This window comes from Anser anser (genome assembly GCF_964211835.1).
Source record: "Anser anser genome assembly, chromosome: 2".
In the NCBI taxonomy this organism is placed as follows: Eukaryota; Metazoa; Chordata; class Aves; order Anseriformes; family Anatidae; genus Anser; species Anser anser.
In genome coordinates this window covers 47619002-47633663 of record NC_139721.1, presented here as the reverse complement: position 1 = coordinate 47633663, position 14662 = coordinate 47619002, and the positions used below count along the sequence as shown (strand labels likewise).

General features: G+C 40.5%; 1 protein-coding gene across 3 annotated transcripts in view; it reads right to left on the bottom strand.

The window, feature by feature from the left end:
• Positions 1 to 14662, bottom strand: part of CDH2 (cadherin 2) — a 118731-nt gene that overhangs the window by 89643 nt on the left and 14426 nt on the right. Inside the window, exon 1 of one of the 3 annotated variants that reach the window (XM_083825269.1) lies at positions 9001 to 9120. The exons of the other annotated variants lie outside the window; for them this stretch is intronic. The gene's annotated coding sequence lies outside the window, so the exon portion shown is untranslated. Of the gene's footprint in view, positions 1 to 9000; positions 9121 to 14662 lie in introns of those variants that run through there. 3 annotated transcript variants of the gene reach the window in all.

Here is a 14662-nt window from a genome sequence, read left to right as displayed (position 1 = left end):
ACAAAACTAACGTGTAACTATCAGCCCTAACTTGTAACGATAAGTGCGAAGGAGTTTGCTAAGTTCTGTATTTTGCCTTGCAAAGAATTTTCCAACCTGAGGCTTAGAATCTAAGACAGCTCCATTGTGAAGTTCATCAAATAATTGAGACTTTTCCTACCAAATCTAATTTTCCTCATGGCTTCCTCTTCCTTTCCCAGAGTACCTGTAATAAGACTGAGATGCATGTTAGATATCATAAACTATTTATTGATCACTTTGTGTACCAACAGGTAAACAAATTCAACTATATCGAAGTTGAGCATCCCTTTTAAACTGAAATCTTTAATTTTTGTCATCTTTGCATAATCACATTCAGTCCTTTGTACAGGACTCCAGAAACCACGTATATTACCAACTTTTTAGTACTCCTTGAAATGGCTCTACTTTTTCTAGTACAACAGTCTACTGTAATAGATGAGGAAGTTATTCTGTAATACTTGTCAGAATACTGTAAATGTATTACCTCAGTGTTCTCATAAAATCACAAAATATTTCTAATGTGGTGGAAACAAGTTAGTAAAACAGAACATCACTTTCATTAATTTTAGGTCTCAACAATGAAAGCATCCCCTCACCCCACCCATCCACCCCCCCCTTAAAAAAAAAAAAAAGTCTGTTCAGGAAATTAAAATTATTGGCAAAGCTGCACTATATTGCATTGAAGAGCCCCCTCTGGCCACAGCTGTCAGCTTTCAGTTTCAGAATCAGGATCTGCCCATGGGCAGAGATAGCTTGTAGCTAATAGACTCATTAGAAGTCAAGGACAAAAAAAAATAATCCCTGGAAACCAGTATGAAACGCTAATGTAACTATGGATGTTTAGATTATGCAGTTGCACATCAGTATTCCGATAGTACCTTTTTTTCAATTAAACATCCAGCTTTCATTCAAGTGAAAACCCACACTAAGAAACCATTTAAATCATAAAAGAAGCAAGCAGCATAATTCCTGACCACTGGTTCAGACTAAAATATCATCATCTATCATGAAATCTTTATTTGAAGAAACACATCTATGCCATCAGATATATTCTGGTCTTCATCATACAGAAAACTGTGTTAATTACTAGTCTCTGGAGACATCTCATTCCTATTCATCCCTGAACAGGAAGCCAGCACGACTGTCATTCACTATAAGTCACATAACATACATAAAAATAACTTCTGTATGTTTTCCAGAATGTAAGATCTACAGAAGATTCTACAGAACCGCCTTTTTTTTTTTTTTTTTTCCTTCCGGTTGAGATATTCTGAGAAAGCAAAAATCTAAATACCAGAATCCTGGAACGGCTGAGGTTGGAAGGGACCTCTGGAGATCATCCAGTCCAACACCTCTGCCAAGCAGGGTCACCTGGAGCGCATTGCACAGGATGGCATCCAGGCTGGTTTTGAGTATTTCCAGGGAAGGAGACTCCACAGCCTCCCTGGGCAACCTGTGCCAGCGCTCCGTCACCCTCACAGCAAAGAAGCGTTTTCTCATACACAGCTGGAACTTCCTGGGTTTGAGTTTGTGCCCGTTGCCTCTTATCCTGTCCCTGGGGACCACTGAAGAGAGTCTGGCCCCGTCCTAGAAACTTACAAATTTGATACTGGTTTCAAACTGCTAACCAGATTTGCATTGGATTTCAAGTATTCTCAGAAATTCTGGAACTAATTTTCCTGTCTTATACTACATTTATACTTATGTAAACCAACCAGTTTTGATGAATTACTTTTATGCTGACCACTAATTTGAGAGGAGAAGCAGAGCGTGCTATATAAAGATCTCTGGAGTAAATAATTTGAAAGGGAAGCTTCAAAAATGCTGTCACAAAAACAAGTCATGGTCTTCAGCTTAAATAGAAGCATTCCATTCGTTTTCAATTCAAACCTAATCAAACTGGTTATTACAGGGATATTTATTTTTTAACCCCCACCTCCCTTGCTACAGTAGAAACACTTGGAATAAGACTTCAACCTTAGTACTGACCATTTTGTGCCTGAAGAGCTCCAAGCCCTGCCACCACAGGAACGTATTGCAGAAAACAGCTGTAGACCACTTCTGAAGACTGCCTTAAAAGTCCTTGTGACCAAATGGGGAACCCTGGGGTTTTTCTGCCTCCCTGCCACCCCCATGATACCATCCTCAGCCACCTACCTTGCCCCTCCGCTGACAACAGTGCCTTGTGAGACCTGACAAAAGGCAACAATCTTGTCTCAGCCGCTCTGGTTCTTCTGGCATTGGCTTGGCTTCAGCACATCCTTATCAATAGTTTAGACAGACTTTGACCCACAGAGCCTCAGCTGAGGCACACAGCCCGTGAACAACCTTGCTGCAGGATGGCGGCCTCCAGCAGAGCACTGGCACGGTACATGGGGGCAGCGGCACCTTCAGTGACTGCAGAAGGCTCCAGTAGAGCCATCCATCAAAATCCTTTCTAGAGGAAAGCCCCTGGAGCAGCCCAGATAGACTGTCATGTTTTTACATGATCCCAGGTGGCTGAAGAAGCAGTTCAAGATCGGGCGCATACAGAAGTGGCTTACAGCTGTGGTAGTCAGCCTTACTTACTTCATTCTGCTTTGTGTATTTGCAATAAGACTTCAAACTCTTCTGGTCCGAACAGACTGACATTTGTTTAGGGGGTTACTAGTGGATTGACACAGCAGAGGGGAAGAGAATGGACAAGCAGGAGAAAGATTAAAATGCTGCACATCGTAGTCATATTTCACAGAAGGGCTTCAGTTAACAGTGAAATATCCATGATTTATATATTCATAAAAAAAAAAGTAATCACAGCAGAAAGGTCATGTCATTTGCATATTAGATGCTCAAGTCAACCACCCTAGTTTTGCAGATCTATTGCACCTAAAACGAGAACGAGCAATACTGCCAGCCAGTCAGAGATGTAGGATGAAGACCGACGTAGAGGATGAGCAATATTTATAAACACAGCTAGGATGCACTTTTGGTGTTACGGTTGTAATGAGGAAAGGCTGCCAAAGGAGGTGGCCTGGCAGTCCGCGAGCCCTCGGAAGCTGCTGCAGTGCAGTCATGGGACAAGGCAACCCAGTGGGACAGCAGCTGTCTCTTGGTTCAGGGCAAGCCACTCGTCTGATCAGCCTGCTGCACTGATTCATACTGAGGCCACACAACAGCTATATCCAGTGCAAGAGAAGCATTAGGACCTCAAGGTAGGGCTAGGAAGAGATGTGACTGCCCTTTTCCATAGCAACTTACCCTTAGGTCACCATAACTGTAATACTTCACCTTGGATGTAAGATGTCTGCCTAAGCTCCTCCATCATCACTGAAAATGCAACAGGGTTGTCTCTTTTCTCAAGCGTGACTCTTATCAGAAAGCTGTGCCATTCAGTCAGTCCCGTATCACCAGAGTGCATTTTTCTGCCTCTTCCTTCTCCCAGTCCACCACCCTTGGTCCTGCTACCTCCTACAGTACTAAAACAAAGGCCAAGGTTTAATTTAGCCACCTCATCCATAACCATGTAAGTACGTCTGCACCGAACCTTTTGGTGCATTTGGATCTAACAGACTGATGGACAGGCCAGACTAGTATCAGCAAACTTTATTTTACTCCACATCTGTTTTTGTCCTTCACTAGCAAAATACGCATTGCTATTTGTGAACTGCTGCTGCTGCTCTGCAATCCTTATATACACTAAACTGGGGGAACCATACTCTTACTGTAAGGGAGCTTGGGGCAATCAGTCTCCTAAACTGTCCTCCTAATCTTCCCAGCCTTTGCCAATAACCCCACATCAGCATCTTTTAAGTCTTTCAATCATAGACAAGTGATCATTTTATCAGAACTAAGCTGGTACGCTATGAAACGATCCAAAAGCACTTGCCTGTCCCCTATTAAGCATGACAGACTTGACCATCTTCTTGGTATCTCCAGCTCTTTCTAAAGACTTAGTACTAATATTTTGTTAACAGAAGATTTTATCTTTTGTTGCTGGCAAAGTCAACAAAGTTAACAAACTATGTGATGTAACGTGAATAATGGTAACAACACAGCTTGCATTTATAAAGGTGACCTTTTTCCTTTCTTAGTTTATGGGCATGGTAGTCTCAGAATTCAATTTATCCTGTGGCAGATCAGTGCATGGCTAGCAAGAATTTCAAAATGAAAGAGAGCAAGATTCTTACTAAAGCAATAAAACAGAGACTTGAGAACTATACAACCAAATAAAAACAAAGACCTCTAAGCAAACAAACCATGTTTTGACCTTCAGTGATATTTTTACACTATGTATAGCCTGGAAAATTATCTGTACCATAAATACCTGTGGCTCATGACAGACATTATTAATAGAGTTGTGTAACAACTTCTCAAACCGTTTATCTATCTCTGTACATTCTACAAAGCAACGCTCTTCAAGAAGATAGTGCAATTAAAAAGAATGCATAGGGAACTCTACAAAACCATCACCAGATCCTGCTCATTGTTTGCAAACTGAAAACATGGACACTGACCCAAAGCAACAGGTACAAACCACCTCCAACAACAATCAGGAAACAAACTGACAAAGTATCCCCAAACTCCTTTAGATTTCTTTGCTTTTAAACATTAAAGCGGTCATAAATTTATTTCATGGTATTTTCGGAAAGAACTTGTCACAGAAAACACGTAGCAACCAATTCAGAGGTAACTCAGAAGTTCATCTTACAGGATCTTCAGAATTTGTGGAGGAAAATAAAATAACTCAATCCCTGAGAGGGAGGGGAAAATAAAAGTCTTCAGGCATAATTTTCATCCTGTGCAGTGATTCTTACCAAGGAGCTGGAGTGCAGGTGCACTGACCTCCCTGCACACACGGAGGTCCTGAACCCATCGAGCAGCTCCAGCTGAACCCATATGGGTTGCAAAGCCACGCGTGACGGGCAGCTGCAGATTACGGAATGGGACAAGCAATGCAACATATTTCTCTCCCTCACCAAACCCAAGGAGAGCATTCTTGTACAGTATTTAACAGAATTTACAAAGCAGCTCTTCAGCAAATAGCAGGCAGGCTTAAAACCCAGCTTATTCTAAGCTCTTGTTTGGTGACCCCTACAAGAAGGGTAAGTGAAAGTTTGCAGTCCCTGCAAGGAACACAAACATTCAGGGCTCACTCAGTCTATTACTGATGAACTGTGTTAGAGAAGTGCCTTCAAAAATTAAGAAGCAGCTTTGTGCTAAATCATTTATTTAAGAGGAACATACACCTCAATAACTTTACTTTTAATTTAAGATCAGCTGGAATATAGAAAACACAGATGCACAGACTGCCATTGCCTGAAGCAAGGCTTCAGCACCATGCAGACCAGAGTGGCCACACGAAGCTCTGCAGGGAACACATAACAGAACAACTACTGCAAAATTGGTCCCAAGGCCAGGAGCACCTCTATTTTGCCAGTCTTTACTTCCTTTAGATAATGAACCCATAGAAGGCTAACAAAATTCTCCATTTTAGTGTCTGACAGCATTTTTTTTTTTCGGTTGCTCAGCATCCGTAAGCTACAGAGTCCTTGTTGCAACAAATTAGGAGGAAATAAGTAACAGATCATTTGCACTTCTAACAATTAACTAAGAAAAAAAATTACCTTCTCTGAGGACAAAGTGATCCATTTTTATAAATAGTGACATGTATCACTGTCAAATATTTAATTTCCATAGAAGCAAATGACAAGATCTGAATTAAATGAGACTTACTTCACATGGTCGAAGTGCAGATGGTGACATGCAGCATTAAGAACAAAGGTTTTTCTCTTTTTTTTTTTGTTCTGGATTTCAAAATGATATGCACTGCAGGTGCCATGAAACACACAGAATCAGATCTAGGTAGGCAAAACCACCTCTGACACCCAAAAACACTAGATGGACAGCTCCAAGCTGTCTAAACTCCTACCCAAGTGTATCTTAACGCTGCATAGAAGCACTCCTACAAGCTAAAATTTCACTCCATTTCATAGCTCCTCTGTTCTAGACCCACAATATTGCTACAGTGTTGACCTTCTCCTGCTACCTTCATACACACAAACACTCCCCACGTACTTTCCACTAATTTAAGCATTTTTTCTACTTTTACGTAATAGGTACCTTATGAATGTAAAGTGCTGCAAAAGAAGCTACCAGCCTACCAAGAAGCTATCAGTTAGCAGCTACTGCATACAGAAGACAGACTGAGTATGACCTGGTGACCTCAAAAGGACCTATGCTCCCTCATCAGGCACACCCCAAGAACTGAATTAATCAACTTTTTATAAAGGCACATACACGCACTAAAGCACAGTAAAAGAAAATTGTGGTTATGTGAACAGAAAAAACACATACTGAATCAGAAGATATTTTTACGGGGTAAAAAGCGTACCAGATGCTTTAAAGAAAACTATTAAGACAAGGTGTTGTGTTTGTTTTTTTTTTCCCGGGAAGAACTCAGACTACAATCAACACTGAAAACTGATTCTAAGCAAACAAAAACAACTATTAGATTTAGTGAATGAATTGTGATAAGGATGTAGCTTAGAGAAATCCGTTCCAAACAACTTCTAGCGTAAAAGCCAGTGAGTGCTAAACAGCAAACACTATGAACAGGATAGAAAGAATAAGCAGAGATTATAAAATGCATTGCTGACTCACTGTCATACTTTCACCTGATCAACGAATGATACACTTAAAAAGGCTATCCAGCAAGAATATCAGCACATTAATGACATACATGTTTTATAGATTAGATAATTGTTTTACAAATTAGAGAATGAAGAGTCAAGAAGAAAAACATCTTTAAACATGACCTTTATTTACCATTCCCCAACTGTTCTTATGCACCAGTTTTCTTGTACGGTTCTCCTTTGTGGAAAAGTAAATTTACAAACTACCTAAGTCAGGCATGAAGTTAAACTTAAGGTTTAAAAGCTTGTGCAGCAGAAAGCCTCAGAACACAAGCACTAATAACATTTTATGCATCCAGTTTCTGTCATGAGACTTAAGAGTTCATATATAAATGAGTGTACTGCACAGCAATTATTCTATTAATGAGCATAAACACAATCCAAACCTAGGAAAGTCAGAGTAATTCCCACTGATCTCAACTATGCATCAAATCCTATGTGCACAGCTAGTTGACAAAACCTGAAATAAAAGACTGAAAAACCCTCATAAATGCTCAGTATTTATTATCTGTTACTAATGTTTAAAAGCCACTCGCTTGTGGAAGAAAAGGTTTTTTCCCCTCTCTTTTCATATGCTTGAACCAAAACATTGACCTAATGCAACCAGTCACCCACCACTAATAAAACCTCTGTGCTGAAAAACAACCAAGAGCAAGCCCTACGTGCACACATAATTTTGATACAGGTATGCTAAATGCAGAAACCAAAAGTCTATTTACATGGATGTTTTGCTTGTATTTGATTGCCAGTTTACTTGTATTTGAATATCAATTTGCAAGCTAATTAGAGAACATTGCTGAGCCCATTACAGAAAAATAGTGCTCCACCATTAACTGCAGTGCTATCTAACTAATTCCTTTAAAGACTGGCTTCAAACACCATCTTCATCTCCATTCAAAACAATTAGTGTACATTTATTTCACATTTTAAACTGCAGAGAATCAAATTTTTAAACACTTTAACAGATTGCACTGCTATTTTGATAGCTTTTATGTTACAAATTATGCTTTTAGGGATTTGTAACTTTCCTATTTAGGGGAACATTAAACTGGAACTCACAGAGGGGCTTAAATAATTCCTCTTTCTCTACAACCTGAGAGCCATGTGCCATTAACTTTCAAAAACAAACAAAATCTACTTCTTGAAAGGCAGCGCAGCATGGAGGAAAGAACTTGCTCCTGGAGGCGAGCAGGCAGACCGTAATTTTTGACACCGCTCACAACTCCGCCAAAGCCCAATGGACAGTAAAATGGAGCGGGAAGAACTCAAACCAGGGTGCCCCGGTGCTGCAGGACTACTGGCAGCAGGGCGAGCCAGTAAAAGGCGTCGGCGGGCATCAGCCGGCTGGTCTGCAGCACACGGCTGGGGCAGACGGGGAGCCCTGCCCTGGAGTAAATTAAAACGGCAGAGAAAAAGCTCTCAGTTACAGCGCTGAGACAAAAAAAACAGCCAGGCACTAACGGAGACTCCAGCGCTGCCGAGTCTCATTCAGCTCTGACCTCCTTTTCTCACATTACCCTTCACAGAGATCTTTTCCTCCCTAACTCATCTCCTTTTCTTCTCTCCTTTCCCCGCACCAGTGCCAAGCAGCACTCATCTTCACAGGGAACAGAAATGCTGGAAAAGGCCAATGGGAAACATGCACAGACCGTCACTGCTACTTCTGTCCACTTTGCACCAGCTGATGAATTTTCAGACACAGAAGGACGTTTCCATGGGAAATCTACAGCTTGTTTTAATTTCACCGTTATCACATTGAGGGAAGGAACGGCAGCCCATGTCTGTGTCAGCCAGCTATGGCAACTGCCTAACTTTTGGATCCCTGGAAGATGCTGCTTACCAGAGTCATGGCATGGAGAGAGAGAGAACCGGACCCTTCCATCTACCCAGTTTGAGGGACAGAAAACTGGTAGTGACAGAGAAGGTGATATGAACAGCTGTATTGTGGTTTCTCCCTGAAGATCTAGCACAGCACTCATAAGCCCAAAAGCTGTTCTTAAGGTTCGTCACTGATTCCATCAAGTCCAAACTATCCATCAGCAACATATTAAATCCCACAGGAGAACTAGCCCACCACAAGAAGCTGGAATAGCTTTGTGTCAGGTGAGCTCGCTGATCCAATTCATTCACCCCACAGCCACATCACTACAAGGTATTTATGACTCAAGTGAAGAAAGCTGCATTCTTAGCCTATCCTAGCTTTAATGAAGGCTGGTATTTTCACATACATTTAAACTGCACACCTATAAAAAAACAAACCTGCACATCTTAAAAAAAAAATCCAACACCGTTACTGGTAGCAATTCACCTGTAGCGTGAATCAGTGTTTCTCCAGACTGCTCGATAGACAGGGATGGATTCCAAGAGCTTAAACCCCACCACTGCCTCCAGAAGAGAGGAAGAGCCACAGAGTGTAGCTATGGGTATTTCTTTAGTGGAGCTTACATGCTGGCTATAAAATCAGTTTAGCTTCAAAAAGCTCTTCCTTGTGCCACAATCTCTTCTCTCCTCCAGAGTTTCATCCCCCTCATCATCCTCCTTGCCTTCTGGGAGACAAATGACCCAGCTGAAGCATAGAGAGAGGGCTGGAACACCAGCTGCACTGTGTTAAATTGGAAGGCTTTAATGGGTACTAAAGGCCAGTTCCTCCTCCTACAGCCTAATTAGAAGATAACAGCAATTCCAGCCATTTCCCTTCCTTCTGCAATCTGATGCTGTTTCCTTGCACTCTCTTCTGTCCATCCTATATTCTCAGTTCAGCGGGGCTGACTGATGCCTAGGTTTGGGGAACTCTTCTGAAAGTTACCATCTCCAGATTAACATATATGCTCATGTTAAGTGCCAGACCATCGCACATTCAGCCAAAAAGCAATGAATCTGGCTCACTGCATCCAACCAAAATCAGAGCAGTTCAAACTGTATCTGGATTTGTTGATTGACATTAAAGCCTTCAACAGAGTAGTATTTGATTTAATATAGTCATCAAGTGTTTAAATACTACTGGAATTTATCTCTATTTAGTATGTTAATATGTTCTGTAAAATAAGGGCATTTTCCTATAATATCAGTTCAATAGGATGCTCTGGTAACTTTGTCTTCTGGATTGTTAGAAACATGACAAGTCAACAAAAGATCTTACGTGATCATTTGAATGCATAATTATACATACCACATGTCTTACGTTATGCTGGCACAGGCAGCTTCACCCATGGTTTTACTCCTTGTGTTGCACATACCGATCTCTCTCTATATATATAATTCTTAATGCTGCTGTTGCTGGGTGATGATAAACTCATCTCCCATCGCTGAATAAATCTGCCATCCTTCCGGGCACCTTTGTTTGCTCGGGAGAGCCTCTCGCAGAGCTCTGTAACCACCATTCCCCTCAGCCTCCCCTGGAGCACGGGTCAGCCTTGGAGAAGGCTCCAACTACAGCGACTCCAGGAGAAATAACAGCCCCTTGGGAATCAAGGCCAGATGGCATAGTTTAAAACAAGAGCTAAGGCTACGCTAAGCGGTGTTAGAAACAGCGTGAAACTAGAGCCAGCTTCGGAGGCAGAAACAAACATCTACTCTGCCATCCCCTGTTAAGCCATGCCCAGAGCTTACTGAGGCAGCTGACTCGGCTCTCCTAATTTGTATTTCTGCACAGAGAAAGGACATCGCATTTGAGATCTTCATAAGTAACCAGCTGAATATAGGAAAAGGGAATAAGTACTAATTAATTCAGTGCATTCCAAGTAAATGCACCATAAACAAAAATGAGTATCAGAGCTGGACTAATTAACCAAGACAGTAATTTACACATCCCAGAGCACTGCAACAATTCAGGTTCCATGTAATTTCTCCATAAGTATACTTTTCTCTTTATCAAGATTTATTTGCAAGAACCTACAGTAGAAACAGAAGCAGAATTCCTTTTGTAGGGAGTAAGGGTGAGTCAAGTTCCTTCTCTGGAAAAAATGGACAGAGTAGTTTTTTGTTTGTTCGTTTGTTTTACACAAAAAAACACCACTTCAATATATATATTACCACCCCTAATTGAAGTATTCCATAAGAGGAAAGTGTTTTGACTATTATGTTTGCAGGTTTCTTTCAGAACGGCTTCTTCTCTAGAACACAAATGATAAATTCTCTGATACTGGATATACAAATTGATCCAGATGCTATATTCCATAATAGCTTTAGGGTCCACTGAGGGATAATGGAATTTCATTTCTGAAATTAGATGTTTGTCATCTGTGCACATCCAACACATTGTTCAATTCCATTACTTACATTTATTGTTTATATACATAACATTTAGCATACAAACTCGCAATGAGAAAATACCAACATTAATCAGTAGCTCAATCCTAAAGAGTAAAATTGGATATCACATACAAATCACATACAGAATTTTACAGAAGTAACAAAAAAGTAGTCACCATTCAAGTAGATATTTTATCGCTGTTCAGTAAGGCGAGCGTATGTTTTGTGTATACTCTACAATGTATCCTATATTTAACTAAGAAGTGGAGAAAAGGGAGTAGGAAAACTCTCTCTTGCTTCAGCAAAAGAAAAGCAAGATCTGTTTTTTAGGGAACAAGTATCTGAGAATAAGTTAAGAGCTTGGTGGATAAACACAACAAATCATAAAACAGGCACTGTGTAGTAAAAGCAAATAGAGGAAGCTCTACCAATCTGGGATAGTAAGCTCAACACTGACACAAGAGAATTTAAGATGCTGTGGGGAACAAAAAAAGGACAAACAGGAAAGCTGTTTGAGAGAAGAGGAGAAAAAGGATTTAAAAGGCATGAGAGTGAGAATTGGAATACAACTGTAACATAAAATAGAACAACAGGAAAAGCATCACCAAATAGCAGCACTGAAATTTGCTCTGCCGCGCAAGTGAAAGGCCAAAAACAAACCTACTAAATGTTAAGCGGGACTGCTGAGAAAAACAAACATATCCCCAACATAAGCTTCTTAAAAAAAAATAAATAAATCACAGTTCCACTAGGGCCTGGAAGTGTAACTTGACAGGTGTTTTTTTGTTTGTTGAGTGGGTTTTTTTTTTTAGGGGGGAGAGGGGACGGGATGGGTATGGATAGGTTGTGCAAAAAGAGAATTTCAAAAAAAAACAAAAACACATTTGGGAAGAATTGAAACAATTTCTTTCAGTTTGCCAGCAACTCACAGAGAGACCCCAACCATCTGAGATTCTTTGGCTGTCTGCCTGGAAGGAACAGATCAACTTGTCTTTTTGCTTAAGGCAAGGAGACTTCAAACAAAGCAGTTACCATTTTATTATTTTTATTTTTTTCACTGAAAAAAGTAACAAAAAACAACCCACAAACATTTTTTTGTGGGGAAATAATAATTTCCCTCTTGGAAAATATGATTCTGCTAAAAACACTTTTCCCTGGCTTTACAGTTGTTGTGCACTGGAATATCAAAGAAGCCAGCGCACACCAGCATAGCAAAAATACAATTGTGTAGAAGTTATTTTTTTTTAAGCAAGGAATAAAATGTAAGCCTTAAAAGAAGCGGTGTTGCTTTGTTTTAAGCGTGATGACTTTCGGAAGTAATTCTGTTCTTCATTGAAGATGGTGGATGATTCGATCCAAGTTCTGCTCACGCAGGTGCACGGGGACACATCTGCAGATGGCACCACAGGTGACAGGACACGGGGAGACACCAGATGCTGAGGGGAACCAAAGATGCTGACCAATGCTGCACAAAAAGCAAGGCAAACAAGGGGGAAACTCCTCTCCCGAGCCTCACATTCCCAGCAACAGGTTTCAGGATTGTTTTAAAGTAAATGTTATTTTCAGTTGTAAGCTATAAAGTCAGTCAGTGGGAATGTCAAAATCAAATTCTGTCACCAAATATCAAAGCATCAAAACAAACATTATTTACTTTGAGTTTCACTGCTAGAAGAGAAAAGGCAGCAAGGATACCACGGCTCTGTTAAATCATACAAGATCTTTCAGCAAAGACCCAGGGAGGAGGAGCGTGAGTTTTACCCCAGGTAACCTGGCCAACCCCATTCAATTCATGGTTTCATGAACACTTGGGACCAGCCTCAGAAAGGAGAGAAGGTGTAAGCAACTTTCTCAGCTCCCCTTGGCTTACATCGCTCAAGGAACCGTGGTGTTACTCACCCATAATCACTGCTTATCCCAGTGACCAACCCCAAGATATTTTTTCCTCTACTACTATGCAACTTGAGAGAACTTGGAAATATTTTGTAGCTACACAGTGCTCAAACAATACATTTAAGGATCTTGCCTACACAACAGATTTGCTTAGCAGAGAACTAAAATCATGCATTTAGTAGCAGGACAAACACTATTAATATAAATTCTGTGAAAGAAAAAAAATAACTAAAATAAATTATTGAACTAAAAATCTGGAAGTTTAAGATACGATTCTGCAAATAACCATTCATGTAACCTCGCTAGGTGGATGATTTTAGTAAAAATGCATTGTTTTTATCTTAAGATTTGCAGGATGTAGAACAAAGATTAGATAAACAAGCTCAATATGCATATCAAACACTTTTTTTTTTTTAAACTGGATAACTACAAAACTGTGACAAAACCACCAGAAGCACGGACATTTAATATATTAAATGTAACTCCCTCTCTGACTTAACCTCTTCTTCTCCAAATACTGAATCCTCCAAGCAATCATTATATTTTGTTTAAAGAAACAAGTCAGAAGTACTGTGTCTGTAAATTTGGGTTAGATATCTACTTCTAATAGGTGAAGCCTGGCGAGTTACTTGCATAGGATTTTTCTTATTTAATGTTGGGCTTTTAATCTTAAAATACTTACAAGCATATCAAAGTCTAGAAGAAGTAGAGGCCCAAAAAACTCCACAGCTTTGTGAGACTTTTTAGAGGTGTGTGAAGTTTCTTTTAATTTTGTTTGAGACTATTCCTTTTCTTTTCCCCCCTCCCTTGAAGGTGCTGGTTCTGAGCTCACCTTGGTGAAGTAACCATAACTCCACTGGAGTGACCAGTGCCAGGTGAAACAACATGTAGAACTTGGTAAATTCAGAACTAGACCTACCGTACTTTCCTTACGTGTGTTTACTGACTCAAGCATGCTGTACGCTGACTTGCCACAAATTTCAACTAGAAACGGGAAATAATGAGTGAGGTAGGGCATTTTCTTGTCTTGTAAGAAGTACAAGGCAAAGCTGAAGACACCGGCTTTGAAGAGTCTCCAAAGCTGGAAGAGGGGAACATGGGAGCCCCAGACACCAGTGACACTGCCAGAAGAACGGGACGCATAGCATACTGTAGGCTATCTCCTACACAGCTCAGTCACCACCTGCTAAAGGAGAAGTTTTCAGATTCTTTTGCCAAGTCTTCCAACTGGCTGTACCTTGTCCCTACAAGAGATTCCTCCTTCCTCCTTAAACCAAGGGCAGCTATCTTCTTTTCCCTCTTTCCTTCCCTCTACCCAGTTAGTAAATGCTACCCCCCACACACCATCCCTTTTCTAACTTCTATTACGCTGAATATATTCCTCCACCAATTTTCCACATCCAATGACGACTGAATGCATGGATACCAGCTGAACATGCGCCCTCATGCACAGAAGGACATATCCTAGCCATGTGTATAAATGGAGAAAACCGTTATCAATTTAATTTTTAGCGTAATAGGAACAAGAGTCTGACCCTCCCTAGGAGTACAAAACCATTTGCGTACAGGAATAGAAAAAGAACCCCCTCCAGAAAATGCAGAGTATCACATCTTGTGTGGTACAATGCTGCCCCATACTCTGAAATGGGAATGTTTCCCATAATAATACTTAAAAAATAGATATCCCAGATCACTGTAACAACTGGAAGTCACAGATCAACAAGTCATACGATAATTCTAATCTTATTTAGATTTTGGTGAGAGAGATGGAAATTGAAGGCCTCATAGAAGGCTTGTCCCCCCGTGGTCAAGATAAAAGCATATAAACA